This window comes from Primulina tabacum, chromosome 10 (genome assembly GCF_025594145.1).
Source record: "Primulina tabacum isolate GXHZ01 chromosome 10, ASM2559414v2, whole genome shotgun sequence".
Classification (NCBI taxonomy): domain Eukaryota; kingdom Viridiplantae; phylum Streptophyta; class Magnoliopsida; order Lamiales; family Gesneriaceae; genus Primulina; species Primulina tabacum.
In genome coordinates this window covers 23,192,391-23,212,801 of record NC_134559.1, presented here as the reverse complement: position 1 = coordinate 23,212,801, position 20,411 = coordinate 23,192,391, and the positions used below count along the sequence as shown (strand labels likewise).

General features: G+C 42.8%; 19 non-coding genes and 6 pseudogenes across 19 annotated transcripts; all 25 read right to left on the bottom strand.

The window, feature by feature from the left end:
• Positions 1-604: 604 nt before the first annotated feature.
• LOC142506517 (5S ribosomal RNA) lies at positions 605-723 on the bottom strand. Its single transcript, XR_012804806.1, has one exon. It is a non-coding gene; the product is annotated as a 5S ribosomal RNA (ribosomal RNA).
• Positions 724-1,394: 671 nt separating this feature from the next.
• On the bottom strand, positions 1,395-1,513 carry LOC142512311 (5S ribosomal RNA; annotated as a pseudogene).
• Positions 1,514-2,088: 575 nt separating this feature from the next.
• LOC142510258 (5S ribosomal RNA) lies at positions 2,089-2,206 on the bottom strand. The gene has a single exon (XR_012808381.1). It is a non-coding gene; the product is annotated as a 5S ribosomal RNA (ribosomal RNA).
• A 687-nt stretch (positions 2,207-2,893) lies between these two features.
• Positions 2,894-3,011, bottom strand: LOC142512218 (5S ribosomal RNA; annotated as a pseudogene).
• A 650-nt stretch (positions 3,012-3,661) lies between these two features.
• On the bottom strand, positions 3,662-3,780 carry LOC142514246 (5S ribosomal RNA). The gene has a single exon (XR_012810149.1). It is a non-coding gene; the product is annotated as a 5S ribosomal RNA (ribosomal RNA).
• Positions 3,781-4,551: 771 nt separating this feature from the next.
• On the bottom strand, positions 4,552-4,670 carry LOC142508764 (5S ribosomal RNA). The gene has a single exon (XR_012806967.1). It is a non-coding gene; the product is annotated as a 5S ribosomal RNA (ribosomal RNA).
• A 683-nt stretch (positions 4,671-5,353) lies between these two features.
• Positions 5,354-5,472, bottom strand: LOC142510310 (5S ribosomal RNA). The gene has a single exon (XR_012808432.1). It is a non-coding gene; the product is annotated as a 5S ribosomal RNA (ribosomal RNA).
• A 684-nt stretch (positions 5,473-6,156) lies between these two features.
• Positions 6,157-6,274, bottom strand: LOC142516709 (5S ribosomal RNA). Its single transcript, XR_012812489.1, has one exon. It is a non-coding gene; the product is annotated as a 5S ribosomal RNA (ribosomal RNA).
• A 682-nt stretch (positions 6,275-6,956) lies between these two features.
• Positions 6,957-7,075, bottom strand: LOC142516256 (5S ribosomal RNA). Its single transcript, XR_012812059.1, has one exon. It is a non-coding gene; the product is annotated as a 5S ribosomal RNA (ribosomal RNA).
• A 655-nt stretch (positions 7,076-7,730) lies between these two features.
• On the bottom strand, positions 7,731-7,849 carry LOC142510455 (5S ribosomal RNA). The gene has a single exon (XR_012808565.1). It is a non-coding gene; the product is annotated as a 5S ribosomal RNA (ribosomal RNA).
• Positions 7,850-8,533: 684 nt separating this feature from the next.
• Positions 8,534-8,652, bottom strand: LOC142515923 (5S ribosomal RNA). Its single transcript, XR_012811744.1, has one exon. It is a non-coding gene; the product is annotated as a 5S ribosomal RNA (ribosomal RNA).
• Positions 8,653-9,337: 685 nt separating this feature from the next.
• LOC142514253 (5S ribosomal RNA) lies at positions 9,338-9,456 on the bottom strand. Its single transcript, XR_012810156.1, has one exon. It is a non-coding gene; the product is annotated as a 5S ribosomal RNA (ribosomal RNA).
• A 684-nt stretch (positions 9,457-10,140) lies between these two features.
• LOC142507918 (5S ribosomal RNA) lies at positions 10,141-10,261 on the bottom strand. Its single transcript, XR_012806156.1, has one exon. It is a non-coding gene; the product is annotated as a 5S ribosomal RNA (ribosomal RNA).
• Positions 10,262-10,920: 659 nt separating this feature from the next.
• LOC142511772 (5S ribosomal RNA) lies at positions 10,921-11,044 on the bottom strand (annotated as a pseudogene).
• A 646-nt stretch (positions 11,045-11,690) lies between these two features.
• On the bottom strand, positions 11,691-11,809 carry LOC142510113 (5S ribosomal RNA). Its single transcript, XR_012808245.1, has one exon. It is a non-coding gene; the product is annotated as a 5S ribosomal RNA (ribosomal RNA).
• Positions 11,810-12,493: 684 nt separating this feature from the next.
• On the bottom strand, positions 12,494-12,612 carry LOC142509340 (5S ribosomal RNA). Its single transcript, XR_012807518.1, has one exon. It is a non-coding gene; the product is annotated as a 5S ribosomal RNA (ribosomal RNA).
• A 331-nt stretch (positions 12,613-12,943) lies between these two features.
• LOC142511383 (5S ribosomal RNA) lies at positions 12,944-13,062 on the bottom strand (annotated as a pseudogene).
• A 683-nt stretch (positions 13,063-13,745) lies between these two features.
• LOC142517049 (5S ribosomal RNA) lies at positions 13,746-13,864 on the bottom strand. The gene has a single exon (XR_012812811.1). It is a non-coding gene; the product is annotated as a 5S ribosomal RNA (ribosomal RNA).
• Positions 13,865-14,547: 683 nt separating this feature from the next.
• Positions 14,548-14,666, bottom strand: LOC142516541 (5S ribosomal RNA). The gene has a single exon (XR_012812330.1). It is a non-coding gene; the product is annotated as a 5S ribosomal RNA (ribosomal RNA).
• A 681-nt stretch (positions 14,667-15,347) lies between these two features.
• LOC142510595 (5S ribosomal RNA) lies at positions 15,348-15,466 on the bottom strand (annotated as a pseudogene).
• A 1,119-nt stretch (positions 15,467-16,585) lies between these two features.
• On the bottom strand, positions 16,586-16,704 carry LOC142507270 (5S ribosomal RNA). The gene has a single exon (XR_012805530.1). It is a non-coding gene; the product is annotated as a 5S ribosomal RNA (ribosomal RNA).
• Positions 16,705-17,387: 683 nt separating this feature from the next.
• LOC142511046 (5S ribosomal RNA) lies at positions 17,388-17,506 on the bottom strand (annotated as a pseudogene).
• A 596-nt stretch (positions 17,507-18,102) lies between these two features.
• On the bottom strand, positions 18,103-18,221 carry LOC142514337 (5S ribosomal RNA). The gene has a single exon (XR_012810234.1). It is a non-coding gene; the product is annotated as a 5S ribosomal RNA (ribosomal RNA).
• A 684-nt stretch (positions 18,222-18,905) lies between these two features.
• LOC142506983 (5S ribosomal RNA) lies at positions 18,906-19,024 on the bottom strand. The gene has a single exon (XR_012805252.1). It is a non-coding gene; the product is annotated as a 5S ribosomal RNA (ribosomal RNA).
• Positions 19,025-19,706: 682 nt separating this feature from the next.
• On the bottom strand, positions 19,707-19,825 carry LOC142506309 (5S ribosomal RNA). Its single transcript, XR_012804604.1, has one exon. It is a non-coding gene; the product is annotated as a 5S ribosomal RNA (ribosomal RNA).
• Positions 19,826-20,411: the final 586 nt, after the last annotated feature.

Here is a 20,411-nt window from a genome sequence, read left to right as displayed (position 1 = left end):
TCTCGTCCAATCAGAACCATAAAGTAAAGCGTTCTGGCGCGATGGCAGAGCTAGGATGGGTGACCACCCTGGGAAGTCCTCGTGTCACGACCGTTTACGTAAATTATGGGTAAAACAGTCGAAATAATTGTTTTTAATGAGTGAAACGTCTCCGGAGTAATCTACGTCATACCTTTCCGCACAGAACCAGCTCACGACATTAGAAATCGCTAAATGTTCCTAGAAAATAGAAAAAAATAAGAATAAGAAAAAATCGAATGTAAAGCTATTATTATGCTTGGGATACGATAAAATGGAACCGGAATCGAATTTCAAACTTCCTAAGCGGATTTCACGAGAAAACAGAAGCTTAACAGAAAGGAAAAATCGCAAAATAGAGGGTCTTAGAGAAGGAATTCGGATAGAATATCACCAGCACATTGCGGAACAATGAGTCTCGTTCGTTTGCTCGTTTACAATCAAATTAGCCTACAATTTTGACCAAATCTTGCAGTGCCCGAGCTACGTTTATTTCACATGTCTTATCTGGTCCCGATCGAGATTCAGATTATTTGAGCCGAAAATCGTCTGTCAACAAGTAATCAAAAATAGAAAAACACGAAAATAGGTGCAACACGAGGACTTCCTAGGGGGTCACCCATCCTAGTACTGCTCTCGCCCAAGCACGCTTAACTTCGCAGTTCTGATGGGATTCGGTGCATTAGTGCTAGTATGATCGCAACCGACATTGAGTGGGATGTTTATTCTTATATCCCTCGAGTACGTGTGGAGTGGGCGGCGATGGACAACACGCGGCACTGCTCTCGTCCAATCAGAACCATGAAGTTAAGTGTTCTGGCGCGATGGCAGAGCGAGGATGGGTGACCTCCCTGGGCAGTCCTCGTGTCGCGACCACTTACGTAAATTATGGCTAAAACAGTTGAAATAATTGTTTTTACTGAGTTAACCGTCTCCGGAGTAATCTTCGCACAGAACCGGATCACGACAAAAAAAATCGCTAAATGTTCCCAGAAAATAGATAAAAAAATAAGAAGAAGAAAATATCAAATGTAAAGCTATTATTATGCTCGAGATACGATAAAATGGAACTAGAATCGAATTTCGAACTTCCTAAGCGGATTTCTCGAGAAAACGAAAGCTTAACAGAAGCGGAAAATCGCAAATTAGAGGGTCTTAGAGTAGGAAATTGGCTAAAATCTCGCCAGATCATTGCAGAATAATGAGCCTCTTTCGTTTATCTGTTTACAATTAAATTAGGCTACAATTTTGTCCCAATACGGCAGTGCCCGAGCTACATTGATTTCACATGTCTTATCTGGTCCCGATCGAGATTCAGATGATTTGAGCCGAAAATCGTCTGTCAACAAGTAATCAAAAATAGAAAAACACGAAAAGGGTTGCAAAACTAGGACATCCTAGGGGGTCACCCATCCTAGTACTGCTCTCGCCCAATCATGCTTAACTTCAGAGTTCCGATGGGATCTGGTGCATTAGGGCTGGTACGATCGCACCCGACATTGAGTGGGATGTTTATTCTTATATCCTCGAGTACGTGTGGAGCAGGCGGTGATGGACAATACGCGGCATTGCTCTAGCCGAATCAGATCCATGAAGTTAAGCGTTCTGGCTGACGGCAAAGTTAGGATGGGTGACCTCCCAGGGAAGTCCTCTTGTCGCGACCGTTTACGTAAATTATTGCTAAAACAGTCGAAATAATTGTTTTTAATGAGTTAACTGTCCACGGAGTAATCTGCGTCATACCCTTCCGCACATAACCGGCTCACTACAACAAAAATTGCTTAATGTTCCCATAAAATAAAAAAAATAAGAAGAAGAAAATACCGAATGTAATGCTATTATTATGCCTGGGATACGATAAAATGGAAATGGAATCGAATTTCGACTTCCTAAGCGAATTTCTCGAGGAAACGGAAACTTAACAGAAGCAGAAAATCGCAATGAGTCTCGTTCCTTTGCCCGTTTAAAATCAAATTAGTGTACAATTTTATCTGGTCCCGATAGAGATTCAGATTATTTGAGCCGAAAATAGTTAGTCAGCAAGTAATCAAAAATAAAAAAACACGATTAGGGGTGCAACACGAGGACTTCCCAGGGGGTCACCCATTATAGTACAGCTCTCGCCAAGAACGCTTAACTTCAGGGTTCTGATGGGATCCGGTGCATTAGTGCTGGTATGATCGCACCCAACATTGAGTGGGATGTTTATTCTTATATCCCTCGAGTACATGTGGAGCGGGCGGCGATAGACAACACGCGGCACTTCTCTCGCCCAATCAGAACCATGAAGTTAAGCGTTCAGGCGCGATGGCAGAGCGAGGATGGGTGACCTCCATGGGCAGTCCTCTTGTCGCGACCGTGTACGTAAATTATGACTGAAAGAGTCGAAATAATTGTTTTTAATGAGTTAATCGTCTCCGGAGTAATCTGCGTCATACCCTTCCGCACAGAACCGGCTCACAACAACAAAAAATCGCTTAATGTTTCCAAAAAATAGAAAAAAAATTAGAAGAAGAAAATAGCGAATGTAAAGCTATTATTATGCCTGGGATACGATAAAATGGAAACGGAATCAAATTTTGAACTACCTAAGCGGATTTCTCGAGGAAACGGAAGCTTAACAGAAGCGGAAAATCGCAAATTTGAGGGTCTTAGAGAAGGAATTCAGCTAAAATCTCGCTAGCTCATTGTGGAGTAATGAGTCTCGTTCGTTTGTCTGTTTACAATCAAATTAGGCCACAATTTTGTCCAAATCCGGCTGTGCCCGAGCTACGTTGATTTCACAAGTCTTATATGGTCCCGATCGAGATTCAGATGATTTGAGCTGAAAATCGTCTGTCAAAAAGTAATAAAAAAAATAGAAAAACACGAAAAAGGGGTGCAACACGAGGACTTCCCAGGGGGTCACCCATCCTAGTACTGCTCTAGCCCAAGCACGCTTAACTGCAGAGTTTTTATGCGACCGGTGCATTATTGCTGGTATGATCGCACCAGACATTGATTGGGATTTTTACTCATATATCCCTTGAGTACGTGTGGAGCGGGCGACGATTGACAACACGCGGCACTGCTCTCTTCCAATCAGAACCATGAAGTTAAGCGTTCTGGCGCGATGGCAAAGCTAGGATGGGTGACCTCTCTGGGCAGTCCTCGTGTCGCGACCGTTTACGTAAATTATGGCTAAATAGTCGAAATAATTATTTTTAATGAGTTAACCGTCTCCGGAGTAATCTACGTTATACCCTTCCGCACTGAACCGGCTCACGACAACAAAAATCGCTAAATGTTCCCAAAAAATACAAAAAAAAATAAGAAGAAGAAAATAGCAAAGGTAAAGCTTATATTATGCCTGGGATACGATAAAATGGAACATGAATCGAATTTCGAACTTCCTAGGCGGATTTCATTAGGAAACAGATGATTAACAGAAGCGGAAAATAGCAAATTAGAGGGTCTTAGAGAAGGAATTCGGCTAAAATCTCGCCAGCTCATTGCGGAGTAATTAGCCTACAATTTTGTCCAAATCCGGCAGTGCCCGATCTACGTTCATTTCACATGTCTAATCTGGTCCCGACCGAGATTCAGATGATTTAAGCCGAAAATCGTCTGTCAACAAGTAATCAATAATAGAAAAACACGAAAAGGGGTGCAACACGAGGACTTCCAAGGGGGTCACCCATCCTAGTACTGCTCTCGCCCTAGCACGCTTAACTTCGGAGTTCTGATGGAATCCGTTGCATTAGTGCTGGTATGATCGCACCCGACATTGAGTGGGATGTTTATTCTTATATCTCTCGAGTACGTGTGGAGCGGGCGGCAATGGACAACACGCGTGCCACTGCTCTCGTCCAATCAAAACCATAAAGTTAAGCGTTCTGGTGCGATGGTAGAGCTAGGATGGGTGACCTCCCTGGGAAGTCCTCGTGTCACGACTCCTTACGTAAATTATAGGTAAAACAGTCGAAATAATTGTTTTTAATGAGTTAAACGTCTCCGGACTAATTTGCGTCATACCCTTCCGTACAGAAGCGGGTCACCCATAATAGTACTGCTCTCGCCCAAACACGCTTAACTTCGGAGTTCTGATGGGATCCGGTGCATTAGTGCTTGTATGATCGCACCCGACATTGAGAGGGATTTGTATTCTTATATACCTCGTGTACGAGTGAAGCGGGCGGCGATGGACAACACGCGGCACTGCTCTCGCTCAATCAGAACCTTGAAGTTAAGCGTTCTGGCGCGATGGAAGAGCTAGGATGGGTGACCTCTCTGGGAAGTCCTCGTGTCGCGATCGTTTACTTAAATTATGGCTAAAACAGTCGAAATAATTGTTTTTTATTAGTTAATCGTCTCCGGAGTAATCTGAGTCATACCCTTCCGCACAGAACCGGCTCACAACTACAAAAATCGATAAATGTTCCCAGAAAATAGAAAAAAAAATAAGAATGTCTCATTTTGTCCCGATCGAGATTCAGATGATTTGAGCCGAAAATCGTCTGTCAACAAGTAATCAAAAATAGAAAAACACGAAAAGGGGTGCAACACGAGGACTTCTTAATGGGTCACCCATCCTAGTACTGCTGTCGCCCAAGCACGCTTAACTTCGGGGTTCTGATGGGATCCGGTGCATTAGTGCTGGTATAATCGCACTCGACATTCAGTGGGATTTTTATTCTTATATCCCTCGAGTACGTGTGGAGCGGACGGCGATGGACAACACCCGGCACTTCTCTAGCCCAATCAAAACCATGAAGTTAAGCGTTCTGGCATGATGGCAGAGCTAGGATGGGTGACCTCCCTCAGAAGTCCTTGTGTCGCGACTGTTTACGTAAATTATGGATAAAACAGTCGAAATAATTGTTTTTAATGAGTTAACCGTCTCCGGAGTAATCTGCGTCATACCCTACCGAACAGAACCGGCTCACAACAACAAAAATCGCTAAATGTTCCCAGAAAATATAAAAAAATTAAGAATAAGAAAATAACGAATGTAAAGCTATTATTATGCCTGAGATAAGATAAAATGGAACCGGAATCGAATTTCGAACTTCCTAAGCAGATTTCTCGAGGAAACAGAAGCTTAACAGAAGCGGAAAATCGCAAATTAGAGGGTCTTAGAGAAGGAATTTGGCTAAAATCTCGTCAGTTCATTGCGGAGTAATAAGTCTCGTTCGTTTGCCCATTTACAATCAAATTAGTTTACAATTTTGTCAAAATCCGGCAGTGCCCGAGCTACGTTGATTTCACATGTCTTATCTGGTCCCGATCGAGATTCAGATGATTTGAGCCGAAAATCGTCTGTCAACAAGTAATCAAAAATAGAAAAACATGAAAAGGGGTGCAACAAGAGGACTTCACAGGGGGTTACCCATCCTAGTACTGCTCTCGCCCAAGCACGCTTAACTTTGGAGTTCTGATTCGATCCGGCGCATTAGAGCTGGTATGATCGCACCCGACATCGAGTGGGAAGTTTATTCTTATATCCCTTGAGTATGTAGGAGCGGGCGGCGATGGACAACACTCGGCACTGCTCTCGCCCAATAAGAACCATGAAGTTAAGCGTTCTAGCGCAATGGAAGAGCTAGGATGGGTGACACTCCCTGGTAAATCCTCGTGTCGCGATCGTTTACGTACATTATGGCCAAAACAGTCGAAATATTTGTTTTTAATGAGTTAACCGTCTCCGGAGTAATATGCGTCATAACCTTTCGTACAGAACCGGCTCACGACAACAAAAATCGCTAAATGTTCCCGGAAAATAAAAAAAAAATTAAGAAGAAGAAAATAGCGAATGTAAAGCTATTATTATGCCATGGATATGATAAAATGAAATCGGAATCGAATTTCGAAGTTTCTAAGCGTATTTCTCGAGGAAACGGAAGCTTAACAGTAGCTGAAAATCTGAAATTAGAGGGTCTTAGAGAAGGAATTAGGCTAAAATCTCGCCATCTCGTTGCGGAGTAAAGAGTCTCGTTCGTTTGCCCGTTTACAATCAAATTAGCCTACAATTTTATCAAAATCCGGCAGTGCCCGAGCTACGTTGATTTCCCATGTCTTATCTGGTCCCGATCGAGATTCAGATGATTTGAGCCGAAAATCGTCTGTCAAAAAATAATCAAAAATAGAAAAACACGAAAAGGAGTGTAACACGAGGAATTCCAAGGGGTCACCCATTCTAGTACTGCTCTCGCCCAAGCACGCTTAACTTCGGAGTTCTGATGGGATCCGGAGCATTAGTGCTGGTATGATCGCACCCGACATTGAGTGGGAAGTTTATTCTTATATCCCTTGAGTACGTAGGAGCGGGCGGCGATGGACAACACTCGGCACTGCTCTCGCCCAATAAGAACAATGAAGTTAAGCGTTCTGGCGCGATGGAAGAGCTAGGATGGGTGACACTCCCTGGTAAATCTTCGTGTCGTGATCGTTTACGTAAATTATATCTAAAACCGTCGAAATATTTGTTTTTAATGAGTTAACCGTCTCCAGAGTAATCTGTATCATACACTTCCGCACAGAACCGGCTCACGACAACAAAAATTGCTAAATGTTCCCAGAAAATAGAAAAAATAAGAAGAAAAAAATAGCGAATGTAAAGCTATTATTATGCCTGAGATAAGATAAAATGGAACCGGAATCGAATTTCGAACTTCCTAAGCGGATTTCTCGAGGAAACGGAAGCCTAGCAGAAGCTGAAAATCTCAAATTAGAGGGTCTTAGAGAAGGAATTAGGCTAAAATCTTGCCACCTCTTTGCGGAGTGTTTAGTCTTTGTTCGTTTGCCCGTTTACAATCAAATAAGCTTACAATTTTGTCCAAATCCGACAGTGCCCGATCTACGTTGATTTCATATGTCTTATCTGGTCCCGATCGAGATTCAGATGATTTGAGCCAAAAATCGTCTTTCAACAAGTAATCAAAAATAGAAAAACACGAAAATGGGTGCAACACGAGGACTTCCAAGGGGGTCACCCATCCTAGTACTGCTTTCGCCCAAGCACGCTTAACTTCGGAGTTCTGATGGGATCCAGTGCATTAGTGCTGGTATAATCGCACTCGAAATTTAGTGGGATTTTTATTCTTATATCCCTCGAGTACGTGTGGAGCGGTCGGCTACGGACAACACGTGGCACTTCTCTCGGCCAATCAGAACCATGAAGTTAAGCGTTCTGGCATGATGGCAGAGCTAGGATGGGTGACCTCCGTCGAAAGTCCTTGTGTCACGAACGTTTACGTAAATTATGGATAAAACAGTCGAAATAATTCTTTTTAATGAGTTAACCGTCTCCGGAGTAATCTGCGTCATACCTTTCCGCACAGAACCGGCTCACGACAACAAAAATTGCTAAATGTTCCCAGAAAATAGAAAAAAATTATGAATAAGAAAATAACGAATGTAAAGCTATTATTATGCCTGAGATAAGATAAAATGGAACCGGAATCGAATTTCGAACTTCCTAAGCGGATTTCTCGAGGAAACGGAAGCTTAACAGAAGCGGAAAATCGCAAATTAGAGTGTCTTAGAGAAGGAATTCGGCTAAAATCTCGCCAGCTCATTGCGGAACAATCAAATTTGGTTACAATTTTGTCAAAATCCGGCAGTGCATGAGCTACGTTGATTTCACATGTCTTATCTGGTCCCGATCGAGATTCAGATGATTTGAGCCAAAAATCGTCTGTCAACAAGTAATCAAAAATAGAAAAACACGAAAAAGGGTGCAACACGAGGACTTCCCTGGTGGTCACCCATCCTAGTACTGCTGTCACCCAAACACGATTAACTTCGGAGTTCTGATGTGATCTGGTGCATTAGTGCTGGTATGATCGCACCTGACATTGAGTGGGATGTTTATTCTTATATCCATCGAGTACGTAGGAGCAGGCGGCGATGGACAACACTCGGCACTGCTCTCGCCCAATCAGAACCATGGAGTTAAGCGTTCTGGCGCGATGGAAGAGCTAAGATGGGTGACACTCCCTGGTAAATCCTCGTGTCGCGATCGTTTACGTAAATTATGGCTAAAAGAGTCGAAATATTTGTTTTTAATGAGTTAATCGTCTCCGGAGTAATCTGCGTCGTACCCTTCCGCATAGAACCGGCTCACGACAACAAAAATCGCTAAATCTTCCCAGAAAATAGAAAAAAAATTAGGAAGAAGAAAATAGCGAATGTAAAGCTATTATTATGCCTGGGATACGATAAAATGAAACCGGAATCGAATTTCGGACTTCCTAAGCGGATTTCTCGAGAAAACAGAAGTTTAACAGAAGCGGAAAATCGCAAATTAGAGGGTCTTAGAGAAGGAATTCGGCTAAAATCTCGTCAGCTCATTGCGGAGTAATGAGTCTCGTTCGTTTGCCCGTTTACATTCAAATTATCCTACAATTTTTTCCAAATCCGGCAGAGCCCGAGCTACGTTGATTTTCCATGTCTTATATGGTCCCGATCGAGATTCAGATGATTTGAGCGGAAAATGTTCTGTCAACAAGTAATCAAAAATAGAAAAACACGAAAAGGGGTGCAACACGAGGGCTTCAAAGGGGGTCACCCATTCTAGTACTGCTCTTGCCCAAGCACGCTTAACTTTGGAGTTCTGATGGGATCCGGTGCATTAGTGCTGGTATGATCGCACCCGACATTCAGTGGTATTTTTATTCTTATATCCCTCGAGTACGTGTGGAGCGGGCGGCGATGGACAACACGCGGCACTGCTCTCGCCCAATCAGAACCATGAAGTTAAGTGTTCTGGCGCGATGGCAGAGCGAGGATGGGTGACCTCCCTGGGCAGTCCTCGTGTCGCGACCGTTTACGTCAATTATAGATAAAACAGTCGAAATAATTGTTTTTAATGAGTTAACCATCTTCAGAGTAATCTGCGTTATACCCTTCCGCACAGTACCGGCTCACGACAACAAAAATCGCTAAATGTTCCCAGAAAATAGAAAAAAAAAATAAGAATAAGAAAATAGCGAATGTAAAGCCATTATTATGCTTGAGATACGATAAAATGGAACCAGAATCGAATTTCAAACTTCCTTAGCGGATTTCTCGAGGAAACGAAATCTTAACAGAGGCGAAAAATCGCAAATTAGAGTGTCTTAGAGAAGAAATTCGGCTAAAATCTCGTCAAATCATCGCGGAGTAATGAGTCTCGTTCGTTCGCCTGTTTACAATCAAATTAGGCTACAATTTTGTTCAAATCTGGCAGTGCCCGAGCTACGTTGATTTCACATGTCTTATCTGGTCCCGATCGAGATTCAGATGATTTGAGCCAAAAATCGTATGTCAACAAGACACCAAAAATAGAAAAACGAGAAAAGGGGTGCAAAACGAGGACTTCTCAGGGGGTCACCCATCCTAGTACTGCTCTCGCCCAAGCATGCTTAACTTCGGAGTTCTGATGGGATCTGGTGCATTAGTGCTGGTATGATCGCACCCGACATTGAGTGGGATTTTTATTCTTATATCCCTCGAGTACGTGTGGAGCAGGCGGCGATGGACAACACGCGGTACTGCTCTCGCCCAATAAAAACCATGAAGTTAAGCGTTCTGGCGCGATGGCAGAGCTAGAATTGGTGACCTCCCTGGGCAGTCCTCGTGTCGCGACCGTTTACGTAAATTATGGCTAAAACATTCGAAATAATTGTTTTTAATGAGTTAACCATCTCCAAAGTAATCTTCGTCATATCCTTCTGCACAGAACCGGCTCACGACAATAAAAATCGCTAAATGTTCCAAGAAAATAGAAAAAAAATAAGAAGAAGAAAATAGCGAATGTAAAGCTATTATTATGCTTGGTATACTATAAAATGGAACCGAAATCGAATTTCAAACTTCCTTAGAAGATTTCTCAAGGAAACGGAAGATTAACAGAATCGGAAAATCGCAAATTAGAGGGTCTTAGAGAATGAATTCGGCAAAAATCTCGCCAGCTCGTTGCGGAGTAATGAGGCTCGTTCGTTTGCCCGTTTACAATCAAATTAGTCTACAATTTTGTCCAAATCCGGCAGTGCCCGAGCTACGTTGATTTCACATGTCTTATCCGGTCTCGATCGAGATTCAGATGATTTGAGCCAAAAATCGTCTGTCAACAAGTAATCAAAAATAGAAAAACACGAAAAGGGGTGGCAACACGAGGACTTCCCAGGGGATCTCACCCATCCTAGTACTGCTCTTGCCCAAGCACGCTTAACTTCGGAGTTCTGATGGGATCCGGTGCATTAGTGCTGGTATGATCGCACCCGACATTGAGTGGGATGTGTATTCTTATATCCCTCGAGTACGTGTGGAGCGGGCGGCGATGGACAACACGCGGCACTTCTCTCGCCCAATCAGAACCATGAAGTTAAGCGTTCTGGCGTCCTCGTGGGCAGTCCTCGTGTCGCGATTGTTTATGTAAATTATGGCTAAAACAGTCGAAATAATTGTTTTTATTGAGTTAACCGTCTCCGGAGTAATCTGCGTCATACCCTTCCGCACAGAACCGGCTCACGACAACAAAAATCGCTAAATGTTCCCAGAAAATAGAAAAAAATTAAGAATAAGAAAATAACGAATGTAAAGCTATTATTATGCCTGAGTTAAGATAAAATGGAACCGGAATTTAATTTCGAACTTCCTAAGCGGATTTCTCGAGGAAACGGAAGCTTAACAGAAGCGGAAAATCGCAAATTAGAGGGTCTTAGAGATAGAATTCGGCTAAATTTTCGCCAGCACATTGCGAAGGAATGAGCCTCGTTCGTTTGCCCGTTTACAATCAAATTAGGCTGCAATTTTGTCAAAATACGGCAGTGCCCAAGCTATGTTGATTTCACATGTATTATCTGGTCCCGACCGAGATTCTGATGATTTGAGCCGAAAATCGTCTGTCAACAAGTAATCAAAAATAAAAAAACACGAAAAGGGGTGCAACACAAGGACTTCCTAGGGGGTCGGGTCACCCATCCTAGTACTGCTATCGCCCAAGCATGCTTAACTTCGGAGTTCTGATGGGATCCAGTGCATTAGTGCAAGTATGATCGCATCCGACATTGAGTGGGATGTTTATTCTTATATCCCTCGAGTACGTGAGGAGCAGGCGGCGATGGACAACACACGGCACTGCTATCGCCCAATCAGAACCATGAAAATAAGCGTTCTGGCGCGATGGCAGAGCTAGGATGGGTGACCTCCCTGGGCAGTCCTCGTGTCGCGACCGTTTACGTAAATTATCGCTAAAACAGTCGAAATAATTATTTTTAATGAGTTAACCGTCTTCGGAGTAATATGCGTCATACCCTTCCGCACAGAACCAGCTCACGACAACAAAAATCGCTAAATGTTCCAAGAAAATATAAAAAAAAAAATAAGAAGAAGAAAATAGCGAATTTAAAGATATTATTATGATTGGGATACGATAAAATGGAACAGTAATCGAATTTCGAACTTCCTAAGCTGATTTCTCGAGGAAACAGAAGCTTAAAAGAAGCGGAAAATCGCAAATTAGAGGGTCCTAGAGAAAAAATTCGGCTAAAATCTCGCCAGCAATGAGTCTTGTTCGTTTGCCCGTTTACAATCCGGCATAGCCCGACCTACGCTGATTTCACAAGTCTTATCTGGTCCATATCGAGATTCAGATGATTTGAGCCCAAATCGTCTGTCCACAAGTTATCAAAAATAGAAAAACACGAAAAGGGGTGCAACAATAGGGCTTCATAGGGAGTCACCCATCCTAGTACTGCTCTCGCCCAAGCACGCTTATCTTCAGAGTTCTGATGGGATCCGGTGCATTAGTGCTGGTATGATCGCACCTGACATTGAGTGGGATGTTTATTCTTATATCCCTCGAGTACGTGTGGAGCGGGTGGCGATGGACAACACGCGGCACTGCTCTTGCCTAATCATAACCATGAAGTTAAGCGTTCTGGCACGACGGCAGAGCTAAGATGGGTGACCTCCCTCGGAAGTCCTCGTGTCGGGACCGTTTACGTAAATTAGGGCTAAAACAGTCGAAATAATTGTCTTTAATGAGTTAACCGTCTCCGGAGTAATCTGCGTCATACCCTACCACACAGAACCGGCTCACGACAACAAAAATTGCTAAATATTACCAAAAAATAGAAAAAAATAAGAAGAGGAAAATAGCGAATGTAAAGCTATTATTATGCCTGGGATACGATAAAATGAAACCAGAATCGAATTTTGAACTTTCTAAGCGGATTTCTCGAGAAAACGGAAACTTAACGGAAGCGGAAAATCTCAAATTAGAGGGACTTAGAGATGGAATTAGGCTAAAATCTCGCCACCTCGTTGCGGAGTAATGAGTCTCGTTCTTTTGCCCGTTTACAATAAAATTAGCCTACAATTTTGTCCAAATCCGGCAGTGCCCGAGCTACGTTTATTTCTCATGTCTTATCATGTCCCGATCGAGATTCAGATGATTTGAAACGAAAAATCGTCTGTCAACAAGTAATCAAAAATAGAAAAACACGAAAAATAGGTGCAACAAGAGGATTTCCTAGGGGGTCATCCATCCTAGTACTGCTCTCGCCCAAGCACGCCTAACTTCGGAGTTCTGATGAGATCCAGTGCATTAGTGCTGGTATGATCGCACCCGACATTGAGTGGGATACGATAAAATGGAACCGGAATCGAATTATGAACTTACTAAGCGGATTTCTCGAGGAAACAGAAGCTTAACAGAAACGGAAAATCGCAAATTAGAGGGTCTTAGAGAAGGAATTCGGCTCAAACTCGCCACCTCGTTGCGGAGTATTGAGTCTCGTTCGTTTGCCCGTTTACAATCAAATTAGCCTACAATTTTTTCCAAATCCAGTGTCCAATATACGTTGATTTCGCATGTCTTATATGGTTTCGATCGAGATTCAAAAGATTTGAGCCAAAAATCGTCTGTCAATAAGTAATCAAAAATAGAAAAACACGAAAAGGGGTGCAACACGAGGACTTCCCAGGGGGTCACCCGTTCTAGTACTGCTCTCGCCCAAGCATGCTTAACTTTGGAGTTCTGCTGTGATCTGGTGCATTAGTGCTTGTATGATCGCACCAGACATTGTGTGGGATGTCTATTCTTATATCCCTCGAGTACGTGTGGAGCGGGCGGCGATGGACAACACACGGCACTGCTATCGCCCAATCAGAACCATGAAAATAAGCGTTCTGGCGCGATGGCAGAGCTAGGATGGGTGACCTCCCTGGGCAGTCCTCGTGTCGCGACCGTTTACGTAAATTATGGCTAAAACATTCGAAATAATTGTTTTTAATGAGTTAACCGTCTCCGGAGTAATCTGCGTCATACCCTTCTGCACAGAACCGGCTCACGACAATAAAAATCGCTAAATGTTCCCAGAAAATAGAAAAAAAAATAAGAAGAAGAAAATAGCGAATGTAAACCTATTATTATGCCTGAGATACGATAAAATGGAACAGGAATCGAATTTCGAACTTCCTAAGCGGATTTCTCGAGGAAACGGAAGCTTAACAGAAGCGAAAAATCGCAATTTAGAGGGTCTTAGTGAATGAATTCGGCTAAATTCTCGCTACCTCGTTGCAGAGTAAAGAGGCTCGTTCGTTTGCCCGTTTACAATCAAATTAGCCTACAATTTTGTTCAAATCCGGCATTGCCCGACCTACTTTGATTTAACATGTCTTATCTGGTCCCGTTCGAGATTCAGATGATTTGAGCCTAAAATCGTCTGTCAACAAGTAATCAAAATTAGAAAAAATGAAAAGGGGTGCAACACGAGGACTTCCCAGGGGGTCATCCATCCTAGTACTTCTCTCGCCTAGGCACGCTTAACTTCAGAGTTCTGATGGGATCCGATGCATTAGTGCTGGTATGATCGCACCAGACATTGACTGGGATGTTTATTCTTATATCCCTCGAGTACGTGTGGAGCGAGCTGCGATTGACAACACGCGGCACTTCACTCGCCCAATCAGAACCATGAAGTTAAGCGTTCTGGCGCGATGGCAGAGCTAGGATGGGTGACCTCCCTGGGCAGTCCTCGTGTCGCGACCGTTTACGTAAATTATGGCTAAAACAGTCGAAATAATTGTTTTTAATGAGTTAACCGTCTCCGGAGTAATCTGCGTCATACCCTTCCGCACACAACCGGCTCACGACAACAAAAATCGCTAAATGTTCCAAGAAAATAGAAAAAAAATAAGAAGAAGAAAATAGCGAATGTAAAGCTATTATTATGCCATGGATACGATAAAATGGAACCGGAATCGAATTTCGAACTTCCTAAGCGGATTTCTCGCGGAAACGCAAGCTTAAGAGAAGCGAAAAATTGTGAATTAGAGGGTCTTAGAGAAAAAATTCGGCTAAAATCTCGTCACCTCGTTGCGGAGTAAGGAGTCTCGTTCGTTTGCCCGTTTACAATCAAATTAACCTACAATTTTTTCCAAATCCGGCAGTGCCCGAGCTACGTTGATATCACATGTCTTATCTTGTCCCGATCGAGATTCAGATGATTTGAGCCAAAAATCGTCTATCAACAAGTAATAAAAAAAAGAAAAACACGAAAAGGGATGCAATACAAGGACTTCACAAGGGATCACCCATCCTAGTACTACTCTCGCCCAAGCACGCTTAACTTCGGAATTCTGATGGGATCCGTTGCATTAGTGCTGGTATGATTGCACCCAACATTGACAAGGATATTTATTCTTATATCCCTCGAGTACGTGTTGAGCGAGAGGCGATGGACAACACGCGGCACTGCTATCGCCCAATCAGAACCATGAAGTTAGCGTTCTGGCGCGATGGCAAAGCTAGGATGGGTGACCTCCTTGGGAAGTCCTCGTGTCGTGATCGTTTACGTAATTATGGCTAAAACAGTCGAAATAATTGTTTTTAATGAGTTAACCGTCTCCGGAATAATCTGCGTCATACTCTTCCGCACAGAACCGGCTCACGACAACAAAAATTGCTAAATGTTCCCAGAAAATAGAAAAAAAATAAGAAGAAGAAAATTGCGAATGTAAAGCTATTATTATGCCTGAGATACGATAAAATGGAACAGGAATCGAATTTCGAACTTCCTAAGCGGATTTCTCGAGGAAACGGAAGCTTAACAGAAGTGGAAAATCGCAAATTAGAGGGTATTAGAGAAGGAATTCGGCTAAAATCTCGCCAGCTCATTGCGGAGTAATGAGTCTCGTTCGTTTGCCCATTTACAATCAAATTAGGCTACAATTTTGTCAAAATCCGGCAGTTTCCGAGCTACGTTGATTTCACATGTCTTATCTGATCTCGATCGAGATCCAGATGATTTGAGCCGAAAATCGTCTGTCAACAAGTAATCAAAAATAGAAAAACACGAAAATGGATTCAACACGAGGACTTCCCAGGGGATCACTCATCCTAGTACCGCTCTCGCCCAAGCACGCTTAACTTCAGTGTTCTGATGGGATCCGGTGCATTAGTTCGGGTATGATCGCACCCGAAATTGGGTGGGATTTTTATTCTTATATCTCTCGAGTACGTGTGGAGCGGGCGGCGATGGACAACTCGCGGCACTGCTCTCGCCTAATCAGAACCATGAAGTTAAGCTCGAAATAATTGTTTTTAATGAGTTAACCGTCTCCGGAGTAATCTGCGTAATACGCTTCTGCACAGAACCGGCTCACGACAACAAAAATCGCTAAATGTGTACAAGAAAAAAGGAAAAAAAATAAGAAGAAAAAAATAGCAAATGTAAAGCTATTTTTATATCTGAGATACGATAAAATGCAACATGAATCGAATTTCGAACTACCTAAGCGGATTTCTCGAGTAAACAGAAGCTTAACAGAAGCCGAAAATCGCAAATTAGAGGGTCTTAGAGAATGAATTCGGCTAAAATCTCGTAAGCTCAATGCGGAGTAATGAGTTTCGTTCGTTTGCCCGTTTACAATCAAATTAGGCTACAATTTTGTCAAAATCCGGCAGTTACATTGAGTGCGATTTTTATTCTTATATCTCGCCCAATAAGAACCATGAAGTTAAGCGTTCTGGCGTGATGGCAGAGCTGGGATGGGTGACCTCCCTGGAAAGTCCTCGTGTCGCGATCGTTTACGTAAACTATGGCTAAAATAGTCGAAATAATTGTTTTTAATGAGTTAACCGTCTCCAGAATAATCTGCGTCGTACCCTTCCGCACATAACCGGCTCACGACAACAAAAATCGCTAAATGTTCCCAGAAAATAGAAAAAAAATAAAAAAAAGAAAATAGCGAATGTAAAGCTATTTTTATGCTTGGGATACGATAAATGGAACATGAATCGAATTTCGAACTTCCTAAGCGGATTTCTCGAGGAAACGGAAGCTTAAAACAAGGGAAAAATCGCAAATTTGAGGGTCCTAGGGAAGAAATTCGGCTAATATCTCGCCAGCTCATTGCGGAGTAATGAGTCTCGTTCGTTTGCCCGTTTACAATCAAATTAGCCTACAATTTTGTTCAAATCCGACAGTGCCCGAGCTACGTTGATTTCACAAGTCTTATATGGTCCCGATCGAGATTCAGATGATTTGAGCCAAAAATCATCGGTCAACAAGTAATCAAAAATGGAAAAACACGAAAAAGGGTGAAACACGAGGGCTTCACAGGGGGTCACCCATCCTAGTACTACTCTTGCCCAAGCACGCTTAACTTCAAAGTTCTGAAGGGATCCGGTGCATTAGTGCTGGTATGATCGCACCCGACATTGAGTAGGATGTTTATTCTTATATCCCTCGAGTACGTGTGGAGCGGGCGGCGATGGACAACACGCGGCACTGCTCTTGCCCAATCAGAACCATGAAGTTAAGCGTTCTGGCGCGATGGCAGAGCTAGGATGGGAGACATCCCTGGGAAGCCCTCGTGTCGCGACCGTTTACGTAAATTATGGATAAAACAGTCGATATAATTGTTTTTAATGAGTTAACCGTCTCTGGAGTAATCTGCGTCATACCCTTCCGCACAGAACTGGCTCACGACAACAAAAATTTTTAAATGTTCCCAGAAAATAGAAAAAAAATAATAAAAAGAAAATAGCGAATGTAAAGCTATTATTATGCCTGGGATACGATAAAATAGAACCGAAATCGAATTTAGAACTTCCTAAGCGGATTTCTCGAGGAAACAGAAGCTTAACAGAAGCGGAAAATCGCAAATTAGAGGGTCTTAGAGAAGGAATTCGGCTAAAATCTCGCCCGCTTATTGCGGAGTAATGAGTCTCGTTCGTTTGCCCGTTTACAATCAAATTAGGCTACAATTTTGTCAAAATCCGGCAGTTCACGAGCTACGTTAATTTCATATGTCATATCTGGTCTCGATCGAGATTCATATGATTTGAGCCGAAAATCGTTTGTCAACAAGTAATCAAAAATAGAAAAACACGAAAAGGTGTTCAACACGAGGACTTCCCAGGGGGTCACTCATCCTAGTACTTCTCTCGCCTAAGCACGCTAAACTTCGGAGTTCAGATGGGATCCGGTGCGTTAGTTCGGGTATGATCGCACCCGACATTGAGTTGGATTTTTATTTTTATATATCTCGAGTACGTGTGGAGCGGGCAGCGTTGGACAACACACGGCACTGCTCCCGCCCAATCAGAACCATGAAGTTAAGATCGAAATAATTGTTTTTAATGAGCTAACCGTCTCTGGAGTAATCTGCATCATACTCTTCCGCACAGAACCGGCTCACGACAACAAAAATCACTAAATGTTCCCAGAAAATAGAAAAAAAAATAAGAAGAAGAAAATAGCGAATGTAAAGCTATTATTATGCCCGAGATACGATAAAATGGAACAGGAATCGAGTTTCGAAATTCCTAAGCGGATTTCTAGAGGAAACGGAAGCTTAACAGAAGCGGAAAATCAAAAATTAGAGGGTCTTGGAGAAGGAATTCTGCTAAAATCTCGCCAGCTCTTTGCGGAGTAATGAGTCTCGTTCGTTTGCCAGTTTACAATCAAATTAGCCAATAATTTTGTCCAAATCCGGCAGTGCCCGAGCTAAGTTGATTTCACATGTCTTATCTGGTCCAGATCGAGATTCAGATGATTTGAGTCAAAAATCGTCGGTCAACAAGTAATCAAAAATAGAAAAACACGAAAAAGGGTGCAACACGAGGGATTCACAGGGGGTCACCCATCCTAGTACTGCTCTCGCCCAAGCACGCTAAACTTCGGAGTTCTGATGGGATCCGGTGCATTAGTACTGGTATGATCGCACCCGACATTAAGTAGGATGTTTATTCTTATATCCCTCGAGTACGTGTGGAACGAGCGGCGATGGACAACACGCGGCACTGCTCTTGCCCAATCAGAACTATGGAGTTAAGAGTTCTGGCGCGATGGCAGAGCTAGGATGGGAGACCTCCTTGGGAAGTCCTCGTGTCGCTACCGTTTACATAAATTATGGATAAAACAGTCGAAATAATTGTTTTTAATGAGTTAACCGTCTCCGGAGTAATCTGCGTCATACCCTTCCGCACAGAACCGGCTCACGACAACAAAAATCTCTAAATGTTCCCAGAAAATAGAAAAAAAATAATAAAAAGAAAATAGCGAATATAAAGCTATTATTATGCCTGGGATACGATAAAATGGAATCGAAAATGAATTTAGAACTTCCTAAGCGGATTTATCGAGGAAACGGAAGCTTAACATAAGCGGAAAATCGCAAATTAGAGGGTCTTAGAGAAGGAATTCGGCTAAAATCTCGCCCCGCTTATTGCGGAGTAATGAGTCACGTTCGTTTGCCCGTTTACAATCAAATTAGGCTACCATTTTATCAAAATCCGGCAGTTCACGAGCTACGTTAATTTCACATGTCATATCTGGTCTCGATCGAGATTCAGATGATTTGAGACGAAAATCGTCTGTCAACAAGTAATCAAAAATAGAAAAATACGAAAAGGTGTTCAACACGAGGACTTCCCAGGGGGTCACTCATCCTAGTACTGCTCTCGCCCAAGCACGCTTAACTTCGGAGTTCTGATGGGATCCGGTGCATTAGTGTTGGTATGATCGCACCCGACATTGAGTAGGATGTTTATTCTTATATCTCTCGAGTACGTGTGGAGCGAGCGGCGATGGACAACACGCGGCACTGCTCTTGCCCAATCAGAACCATGAAGTTAAGAGTTCTTGCGCGATGGCAGAGCTAGGATGGGAGACCTCCTTGGGAAGTCCTCGTGTTGCTACCGTTTACATAAATTATGGATAAAACAGTCAAAATAATTGTTTTTAATGAGTTAACCGTCTCCGGAGTAATCTGCGTCATACCCTTCCGCACATAACCGGCTCACGACAACTTAAATCGCTAAATGTTCCCAGAAAATAGAAAAAAAATAAGAAGAATAAAATAGCGAATTTAAAGCTATTATTATGCCTGCGATACGATAAAATGGAACCCGAATCGATTTTGAACTTCCTAAGCGGATTTCTCGAGGAAACGGAAGCTTAAAAGAAGCGGAAAATCGCAAATTAGTGGGTCTTAGAGAAGAAATTCGGCTAAAATCTCGCCACCTCGTTGCGGAGTAATGAGTCTCGTTCGTTTGCCCGTTTACAATCAAATTAGCCTACAATTTTGCCCCAATCCGGCAGTGCCCGAGCTACGTTAAATTCACATGTATTATCTGGTCCCGATCAAGATTCAGATGCTTTGAGCCGAAAATCGTCTGTCAACAAGTAATCAAAAATAGAAAAACACGAAAAGAGGTGCAACACGAGGACTTCCCAGTGGGTCAACCATCCTAGTACTGCTATCGCCCAAGCACGCTCAACTTCGGAGTTCGGATGGGATCCGGTGCATTAGTGCTGGTATGATCGCACCCGACATTGAGTGGGATGTTTATTCTTATATCCCTCGAGTACGTGTGAAGCGGGCGGCGATGGACAACACGCGGCACAGCTCTCGCCCAATCAGAACCATGAAGTTAAGCGTTCTGGAGCGATGGCAGAGCTAGGATGGGTGACCTCCCCTGGCAGTCCTCGTGTCGCGATCGTTTACGTAAATTATGGCTAAAATAGTCGAAATAATTGTTTTTAATGAGTTAACCGTCTCCAGAGTAATCTGCGCCATACCCTTCCGCACACAACCGGCTCACGACAACAAAAATCGCTAAATATTACCAGAAAATAGAAAAAAAAAATAAGAAGAAGAAAATAGCGAATGTAAAGATATTATTATGCCCGAGATACAGGTAAAATGGAACCGGAATCGAATTTCGGACTTCCTAAAAAGATTTCTCGAGGAAACGGAAGCTTAAAAAAAACGGAAAATTGCAAATTATAGGGTCTTATAGAAGGAATTCGGCTAAAATCTCGCCATCTAATTGCGGAGTAATGAGTCTCGTTCGTTTTCCCGTTTACAATCAAATTAACCTACAATTTTGTCCAAATCCGGCAGTGCCCGAGCTA